The sequence below is a fragment of the Urocampus carinirostris genome, chromosome 11 (genome assembly GCF_059441175.1).
Source record: "Urocampus carinirostris isolate Australia breed hairy pipefish chromosome 11, RoL_Ucar_1.0, whole genome shotgun sequence".
In the NCBI taxonomy this organism is placed as follows: Eukaryota; Metazoa; Chordata; class Actinopteri; order Syngnathiformes; family Syngnathidae; genus Urocampus; species Urocampus carinirostris.
The window spans coordinates 17,268,931-17,279,375 of NC_142359.1; the positions used below are offsets into that span (position 1 = coordinate 17,268,931).

At 42.7% G+C, this 10,445-nt stretch overlaps 1 long non-coding RNA gene across 1 annotated transcript; it reads left to right on the forward strand.

Annotated features, from left to right (window-relative positions):
* The first annotated feature begins 8,385 nt into the window (after nt 1-8,385).
* Nucleotides 8,386-10,445, forward strand: LOC148356595 (uncharacterized). Its single transcript, XR_015851949.1, has 3 exons — nt 8,386-8,514; nt 9,934-10,043; nt 10,161-10,445. It is a non-coding gene; the product is annotated as an uncharacterized LOC148356595 (long non-coding RNA).

Here is a 10,445-nt window from a genome sequence, read left to right on the forward strand (position 1 = left end):
AGTAATCAAGTTAAAGTAACCCTACCCTACCCAACCCTATATATATATATATATATATATATATATATATATATTTTTTTTTTTTTTTTTGATGTATTTAGATGTATTTATTTTAATTTATATTCTCAGTGTTTTTCAAGGATGTGTTCACAATTTCCTTTTTTCTAGTTTATTCTTGTATTCCATTGTTGAGTGGTTGTTGCACTGAAAAGTCGACATGTTGTTATGTCATGCAGTTATTCCAACTGCTCGACTTTACAGTTGTTTAGTATTAAGAAGTTTGAAAAATAAATGCTATTAGAATTTAGTAGAATAATAGATTAAAAAAATTATTCATTTTGTGGATAATGTTACATTATTAATGGTAATATACCAAGCATTATCATGATTTGGCAATTGCTCTCACCTGCGCTCACTCGTTTAGCCCCAGCTGCCATTGATCACGAATTAGTTCCCCCCTATTTAAACACATCAGTCTCATTCCCTCCTTGTCAGCCCATCAGCGAACCTCTGCACATACAAGGCAAGCACTTTTTGACTCTGGCTCCAGTCTGTCCCGTCCTGTCCTGTTTCCTGCTCGTCTGTCCCTGGCTTCCCGATCGACTCCGGTTACCTGACTTGTCCCGATCTCCGACCTCGCTCCGTTCTCCCGTCCTGGGTGCCCGACTTGCTTCCGTCCTCGGACCACGCTCCGATCTCCCATCCCGGCTGCCTGACTTGCTTCCGATCTCCGATCATGCTTCGTTTGCGAGGGCTTCCTGCCCCTCCTGCCCAGTGAGCACCAGATCGCTGTCGTTTGTTACCCCGCGCCCGACTTCCTCGATTCTCTGATAAAGCTTTGTGTGAAACGTTACGTATTTGGGTCTACTGCCTGTTCTGGTTCTGACAAGAATACCCTTCTTTTGTTTTACTTGCCTTGTTCTTCCTTTTCATTTTTCCCTCTATTCCTTCTCTTTTTTCTCCTTTTGATTTTATTTTCAGAGCTTTGTTCATCTCTCTTTCCAGCATTTATCCTTTGTTTCTGCCTTCCCTTTTCTCCTTTTCCTTCTTTTCCTTCTTTTTTTATTTTTTGTTTATTTTTTTCTAACCTTTTTTTTGGTCTGCAAGATGAGTGGAATGAATGATAACTACCCGGTACGAGTGGTAGTGACTGTACCTCGATGATGAGGCAGACGAGTAATAAATAAACAGCGGCAGGACAAACATCAAGTTCTGCCTGAACTACTGTCGGTGGCTGCGTGTTGTGTTTTGTGCATTTGAATTCATTTGCAACCTGGATGCCAAAGAATTAATAAAGAAATTGAATTTAACTCTGAGGAAAGTCAGAAGAGTGCAACAGAATGCTGATCACCACCAGGTGCTCCGTGGATTGTTATCATGTCCGGGAAGAGACCGAGGGGCGTCAGGAGATAAAGCAAAAGCAGGGCTTCATGTCCAGCCTACTTCTGGGAGTATGTAACAACGTTCACAAGCCATTCCTTCCGAGCCTGTATCTCACCAACGCCGGATCCATTACCCATGAAACGGATGATCTGGAGTTCTCTACATCGCTTTCTCACACTGAAAGCCGTACTATTGTTCAATGACAATAATGACCAATTATCTTGCTGCAATTCTGTTTTCTGTGTTTTTATTGGTAGATGTATAGTTATTTTGTGACAGTTGTACATATCAGATTCAGATTCAGATTCAGATCTACTTTATCATATCTTATTGATATCAAATACATATTTTTTTGTACATTGCTGTTTTTGACTATCGCAGGACGTTTTTGGAACTCAACCTCCACCAAAAACAAGGGTCTACAGTATAATGTATGGCTAAATTTTCTTCATCACAAAGGTTTCTCCTAAAGCAATAGATGTGCCAGTAAAAAAAAGTGAAATGGAAGTTAGCTTCCACCCAATTTCTGGATGGTGACATGGAGAGACGATGGAACAGAGCAATTGACAAAATAACACCATCAAGTAATGAGAGGAGCAGTCATAGAGAAATTTTCATCCCTCAAATCCCATCCTTCTCTCCTGTCATTCGATTTTTTTTTTTTTTTCGACAACCCAACGTGGTCACTCCCCATCCCATGGACACATTTGGTGGAGGCAAATTGCTTGAGAGGAGGAAAATTATTGCCCCCCCTCCGTACATACACATAAAGTTGGATGACGACAAGTAAATTCAATCTGAGGGGGAGATGTTTTGCCAGAAAGACATACATGTGTCAGGACCAGAACGGAAAGAGGACCCACTCGCGTAATGTTTCTCACAGTTTTTTTGGGAAGAAGGGAAAGGATTGCACACACGATCCAGTGATTGCTGGTCGCGGAGAGCAGGTCGCTCTGAACGCGGAAGTGGGACATCCGTGGCGAGCGATGGTGGTGTCGGGAACGGAAAATACGGGTCAGTGGCCGGGATAGGAGAGCAAAAACGTGGTCGGGAACGGAAACAACTCGAACGCCAGGAGAGGAGAGTAGACGTGGTCGAGATCCAAAACGGGTCGTAATCCGGGGCGGGAGAGCAGACGTGGTCGAAATCAAAACAGATCGTAGCGGGAGGCAAACGGGAGCAAAAAACGGGCCAGGCGAAAGAATAATAATAATAATAATAATTTCCTTTGTATTGTCATTCTTTGTAACAATGTACACAGAACGAAATGTCGATACACCTGACCCGTTGTAGCGAGTCGATGCAGCCACAGCCAGAGGGCGCCGCCATTATACCAATTAGGTATGTCTCGGCCGAGGCGCGAACCAGCGACCTCCCAGTCTCAAAGCGGGCACACTACCATCTAGGCTACTGAGCAGGGCTTGCCGTGTAAAAACAGAGATTCGCAGATGGACCGACAAAAGGGGACTGACAGGACAGAGTTTAAATACTGACAGGGAGCCAATCTGTCAACAAGCGAGAGCTGGCGCCACACGGGCGGGGCCAATTGGGCGCCATGGCAACGATGACAACATGCAGCTTCAACAATGTGAACCCTTTTTTAATGTAAGAAAGAATATGCCAATTTTAATTACTCACATCATTTTATGTGGTGTTCCAAAAGCACATTTTGGCAAATATCTCGGGGAACGTGAGAATTCTCCTCGGATATTCCCCACAAAGATAAAAGAAACAAAGAACAATGACAGGTAGGATATTAAAAAAAAGAAAAAAGAAAAGTCAGATAGAGAGAAGCTCGGGCCAACCCGAACCCAAACGTAATGATAGACACGTTATGCCTGACCCTTGCTGAATTTTGGGTCGAGCTCAGGCTTAAGATATTGCCTCTGAAGTCCGGTGTGCCTTGTATATAAAATATATTTCACAAAAGGCCGTTTTCAAGGAGCGCACCTTATGATCTGGTGCGCCTTATGTTGCAAAAAATACAGTACATATTTTGAATTTGATTAGTACTCATGGCGCCCTGCAACTGACTAGCAAACAGTTCAGGGTGTCCCATGCCCACTGCCCGAGGATAGCTGGGATGGGCTCCAGCACCCCTGTGACTGAGGAGAACCGGTGCAGATAATGGATGGATGGATAGTACTCGTCGCATACAGTATCTTAAAGTTTGACTTGAAATTTTATCAAGTTTAATGCTATACTGTATATGCTACACACAACTGATCTATGCCATAATAATTATTTACCCCTGAGTTATGAGAATCTGAGATATAGTCACGTGCTGAGTACTTTTCCACCGCTTGGCTAACTCCAGCAGTGACTAATAGGACCCTTGGGACTCTAAAAGCTTGTTTTGTGAGACCTTTGTGTCAGTCGTGCTCTGTGTTATGAGAAGTTAATGATCCGGGGAAGACGAGTACACCACTTTTGACCAACTCTAGGGGCCAGTGGAAGTGGGTACACCGCCCCCTATTCAGCCAGACGATACGGGTCACCCACTTTTCACTGGCCCCTTCTCGAAATCCCTTCTGTTTTGCTGATAAATTACATTTGGTTGTCGAGCCAGGCAATAAGAGGCTGTTTTGCATGCAGAAAGAGTCATCCTGGCACCTACATACAGTTTGTGGCAGTGCCTGTGAAATCAAACCGCATTTATTGGGGAAAAAAAACACAATTGTCATCATTCGAGGGTCCATTTAAGCAAGGGTGTAAGATGATGTGCCATTGTTGGGGACATAGCAGTTTTTTTTAGTTGATCACATAATATTGGCTGGATTTGTAGCATTCTGCCTGTCAGGTTTGGTTTCCTCTCTCTCCCTCTAGCGTTCCCTTTTCCTTTTCTGGTCACATCCTCCCTGACTCAGATTTCCACTCATACCTGGTATCACATGCCCTGATTGCGCCCTAATCACCTCTCTTAAAATTTAAGCACTTCTGTTTTAGCCAGGAGTGCTATTCTTGCCATTCTTGTCTTGTTCTAGTGTTGTCTCAGCCTCGTCTTGTTTTCAGTGTACCGAACCCTTGCCTCCTTTCCCAAACACAAATTCTTTGGGATGAAGCCCCGTGAATGTATCGAGTCTTTTGTGTCAAGAACCGTAACAGGATCAGGTCCCAAATGTGTGACATTTCTCACATAAGCCTTTTATTTTACGGGAAATGGGGAGTCATGCATGTCAGGCAGCAGTCTGGCGTCAAATGATATGAAGCCAGAGGCCGACGAGATCAATACCAATTGCCCGAGCAGATATCGGACAGATGGGGTCGATACCGGACAGGGTGGGACAGACAGGATTGATATCAAAACAGGATATCAAAATTAAACAGGACAAACTCGACGGGAACGAAACTGGAAACCGATATTTAACAACGGGACTGACAGTATTGATATCAAAACAAGATATCGAAATTAAACAGGATAAACTAGACGGGAACGAAACTGGAAACCAATTTTAAACAGGAGAAAATTAACGGGAGCCATAGCATACAGGAAACAGGACCGAGTAAAAATCCACGTCTTGCGGGGCAGAGGTTTGTTGACGGACTGACAAACTGTGAGTGAGAGCAATGAGCTTGAAAAGAAGGAAAGCCAATCAGTCAACAAGCCGCATCTGGCGCCACACGGGTGGGGCCAATTTCACGCCATGGCAATCGTGACATTTGGGGCTAACTGCTTTGCCAAAAGCCTGATCAATCGAGGCCTCATTTAATAGCTCATTTCGCAGTGTTGACATCTGTTGGACATTTGATGTAACGCAGATGTTCTGTGGTTAACAGGCAAAAAAAATCAGTAAATATGTGCACAAAATAATGGAAGTTTTGTCCATTAAATATTGTCCGTACATTTTTCAGTTGTATGTTCTGTAACATGATGTGCTTGTGTCACTGGGACGGACATTTCAGAGACTGAATAGTGCATTTTATTGATTTCTATTGAGAAATAAAATCTGTGTCATTTGTATTCACATATATTATATAATCTGTCCCCTTTTGTCAGTCCGTCTGCAAACCTCAGTTACCACTCGGCAAGCTTTTTTCGACCCTGACGCCCACCGGTATTTTGCTCTTGTCTGCTTCGACCCGTTTTTTGATCCTGACCACGTCTACTCTCCTTTCCTGGCTCACGACCCCTTTTCTGACCCCGACCACGTTTTTGCTCCCCTGTCCCGGTTATCGACTTGTATTTCCGTCCTTGACACCGCCATCGCTTGCTACGGAAGATCCACTTCCGTGTTTGGATCTCAATCCAAGTATGAGAGCGACTTGCATCCCGCGCCTAGTGAACACCGGATCGTGGGCGCAGCCCTTCCTCTTTCCTTCAATAAAACTTGTGAGAAATGTAACACAATTGGGTCCTGTTTCCGTTCTGATCCTGACAGAATTATTATTATATTATGCATGTATAAATATAGATACCCAAGCTGTGGTTAAATATATGTCCTGTTTAATATTGGTTTCCAGTTTAGTTCCCTTCTATATTTGTCCTGTTTATTATTCTCTCCTGTTTTCGTTCCCTGCTAATTTCTCCAGTTTAATTTCTATATCATGTTTCAATATCAATTCTGTCTGTCCCATCCTGTCCGGTATTGACCCCATCTGTCTGATATCTGCTCGGGCAATTGGTGTCGATCTCATCGGTCCCTGGCTTCCTGTCTTTCCACGCCAGACCGCTGCCTAACGTGCATGACTCCCCATTTCACGTGAAATAAAAGCTTGTGTGAAAAACATCACGCATTTGGGTCCTGCTCATGCTCCGGTAAGACTGATATCTATTTATTTATAGTATACTATTCACAAATTCCGTCGATTTATGCAGTACATTGTCAAATGTGTCATTGTTCACAAAGACAATTTTAAGTCTTAAAGTAATATCCTCACAGTTGAAGCTAAAGGGACGAATGCTTTATTTACTTTGTTCATTATTAGTGAATATGGGATGCACAGTATGTATTGTAACAAATGCAAAATAATGAGAGTAACATCATGTGAATGCGGACGTCCATACAGATAGACAACGGTTAGTATTGTTTACATGCCACATGGTTTCGGATTAATTCGACAAAGCTGGTCTCCTTCAATAAACTGTGTCTTCGGAGACATTAAGCCAATGTTGAATTCATTACAAAGGAATGTCATTAATGAAGTGACGCAGATGGTGGCACGGATGGGAATGTGTAAAGGGTTGGGGGGTTGGTGGGAAAGTCACATTCACACAATGCGTAAAGCCTCCTTGTGGAAGGGCTGCAAAAGCCAAATGAATTACAACAATTACTGTGCAGAACGTGCTCAATCATGTTCGGGCTAAAAACAATTACATCAAGTTGCTAATGAGTCCCCAACAGCTGTGAACACGTCAACAGACAAATTGAAAGCCCGTTAAAGTATCAGTCAGAAATAATGGGATTTTGGACATGTCAGGTGACTGAATGTGACTGTCAGGTAGTGTTGTGGCATTTACTGTAAGTCTGGTTATGCTGCTGCTCCCTGGAGCAACCTTAGTGAAACCAGAGATAATTGGTTTCTTAAATGGTCATAAAGTCCGGCAAATTGTGCAAAAGTGTCAGAATCTGGTATGCCACCTTCACAAGAGGATGCCAACCAGAGGTGTGAAACTGGGCACACCTGAACCTAATATCCTCACACCTGATGGTGATTACCTTGACCGTTTCAAATGACTGTTTGGACGGCACATGGGGTCAGGTCTCTGCCATTTCCATAATACTTTCATTCTGTCTTCCATTACCAAGTCAGGTATTGTTCTCTTGTCTGTTTTGGACACTTTGCTAGAGACCTGGTATGTTTTTGTTTGTTGTTTTTGTTAATAAATATAATTCTTTTTTTAACACACCTGACTCCATTTGAATCCACCTCCAAAAACGTGACGGAATGGCCTAACCATGAAAGGACCTCGCAAGAAACTTCCATATCCAGGTCCGGTGGCAAGGAGAATGTCCTTCGGCAGCTTCTGTACCCTGTCCATGGGGTGAGGGAAGGATTCCTCGACCGTTCCTGTAACCTGTCCTGGAGGCGAGAAGTTTTCTTTCCTGGCGACGAGGTCACTCGGTCGCTCTTTGCCCTGTTTCGGTGGGGACAAACAAGTACCCTCAGTTGTCCCTGCTCTTGTGAAGGACTGTATTGCTGCAATCCCCAAGATATTTTTGTTTTTATGGTCTGTCTGGCATCAAGCCTTTAAGGGGAAGGAGAAATCAAGATCTGGTACACCACGTTTACCAGAGGGGCCGACCAGATGGTGTGGAACTGGGCAAACCTGCGCCCAATTTTCTCACATCTGATGGGATTTCCTTGATTCTTTATAATAACTTTTTGGACACCACACAGGTTGGGTAATTGCTATTTTCACACCACTTTCATCTTGTCTTCTGTTACTATTTCGCATTAGTTTTTTTTTGTTTAGGGTTTGGGCACTTTAGTAGTTGTTAAAAGACCTGTTTGGTTTTTGTTCTTAGTCTTTGTTGACAAATATCATTCTTTGTTGAACACAATTGTCTCTTCTCTGAATGCCCTGCATTTGGGTCCACTTCCAAAAACGCGATAGAATTCAGCATTGACGCCACGAAAATTTAATTATCTGGAAAAATAATCAATAGATCAACAGGTAGACCCACAATACTCTCTGAACTCCTGTTTTACATCAAGCATTGGAATGTATGGTGGCTGTCTTTTGAAAGAAAAACATATGTCCCTTTTTTATTGTTTGCCTTTATTAAATGTTTACTTTACACTGCAACATTTCTGGTATTATATCAGTCTCACGATGTATTAAACTTTGCACGTTTGCACTAGGGAAAAGTTTCCATCCGTGGCTTTTTGTAAACAAACAAATAAGTTCTCGAACTCCCCGGCTTTCAATTTTCAGCAGGCCCATGCGGCGGCATTAATGGTCTCTATATTTCCTTCCAATGGAATCTAGTCAGCTACTTTGTTGAATCAGAGGCACCCCCACCTCTGCCATTTGTCACCACTGACAGGAAATGATGTCAATGAATTAGCGCGCCACCTGAGCTGCACACTCATGTAAATAACAGCTGCTAAGGAGCTTTTCAGACGATTAAGCTCTTTTGGGCTTGCAAAGTATTGCTGCTTGAAGTTCATTGGCACCCGTAGCTGCAGGTTTGTCCGTTGACCTTAAATGTCTCTGTTGAGTAACGGTTGGACATAGTTAGAACCTAATCTGACCTTGAAGTTTTTCATGTCATAAATATCTAGTTTGTTTACACCGTAAATCTACATTTTTGGGGAACATTTTCAGCAAAGTAGAGGTGAGCTATAGTGGGTAGTTAGGTGTCGATCCGATCTAAGTAAATATAACATTGTATCGATTGATTCTGATCCGATACTTTTTGATTGGAAATGTCATGATTGTTAGAAAAACCTCCACTCCACACTGCGCTCCTTGTTCGTCTCTGTCATTTTTAGCCTCTGGTAGGGGTAGGTGCATAGATTTGGCTCACTTTTCTGCCTGCCAGGTAGGGGGAGGTGCTAAAAGTATTTTTTTGTCCGTCACAACTCAGGAATAAAGGTAAAGTAACAGAGGGCACTGGGTGAGTGACAGAAAGGCTACGCTATATCCATAAGGAATGTACCGTAAATTCCGGACTATAGGCCGCTACTTTTTTCCCTAACTTTCAACCCTGCGGCTTATTCAGAGATGCGTAATTTTTCTAACGGCCGCCAGTGGCGCTTGAGTGTTGCTACCATTAGCTCCACTGTCACAGGCACCGTTTGGGTTGAAGGCTATATAATTATTATTAAAGCTTTGAAAACTCTCTCGGTGTACCGTCTTTCTTTATAAATATGTGTAATCCATGTATAATATGTATTTGCAACTGTATATTTTTGTAATGTATTTATTTGAGACACTTATTCTGATATGTTTTGCACGGGTGAACGAAAAATGAGGAGCGGAACAAACGTGGGGTGCCAAGTTTAAGTGGGGACCGCTAAAGGTGAGGGACAAACAAGGAAAGAAGAGGGGGTAAAAGTTGGTAAAGAAAAAGGAGTTGCGTGAGTAAATGTGATCATCTGATATATTTTTCCCACCCTTACCTTTGGAAATATACACTTTTTTCCTTGGATTACTTTCAACGGGACCCGGACTCTGCAGGTCTGCGTCAAACCCTTAGTACCGGTATCATTTTCCGTTTATTTTGCCGGCTGTGATTTTTGGACTGTGGACTTTAATGAGGGACATTTAGTTTAAATCGTGGGACTTGAAGTCGGGTTTGGGTTAATTTTGGGTTCGTGTTACATGTTTGAATGTGGGCGCATGCGCGTGCGGCTTGTGTATGTACAAAATCGCTTTTCCTCTTAAAATGTGGTGGGTGTGGCTTATAATCAGGTCCGCTCTATAGTCCGGAATTTACGGTAATGCTTTTAGGAAATTGGTGGTGTAAATCCCAGAAGAAAAATATAGATCTGATTCAGGTACTTGCTTAGAATTGATATTTGGATTGATACGCCTACCCCTAACAGTATTGCGATGGCTAAGAGTTTTCAAGTTTTTAACCTATATGTGTTTGTTCCCCAAAGTCTTAATGGTGGTTTTGGTCTGTGGAGATGGGAAATAGAGAGACTGGGATTGAAAAGCTGCCAAAGGTGGCTGGCACAAGAAGCAAGACAAGAGAGAAGAAAGAAACAAAGTAAGATGATAGAGAATATATCCATAAAAAAGTCCCTGGTGATTCCATTTGGAAAATTATCAGTAAGTAGAAGCAACGCCTTCTACCTCGTTTTACCCCATCGTCTCCTGATTGTAGCGCACTGTAAAGCTCCAGAGAGAAATGAAATGCAATCCGACGCAAACAAAGGAGACCAAGTGGAACACGGCAAAAGATGTGACAGGCAGCGCTTCGCCATGACAGAAGAGTCGTTCCCAGAGGACCTTCCTTCCTCCATTTCACACATGATGTCTTGTCACTCATGTACCATCTGCTGCAAGTGAACGGTTTTCTTTCAATATGAAATCAGCTTTCTTACCTACCCTACTCCAACTGATACTATTGATGTGGGATTTTTTGCAGTTCCACCTGTTGCATCTCCTA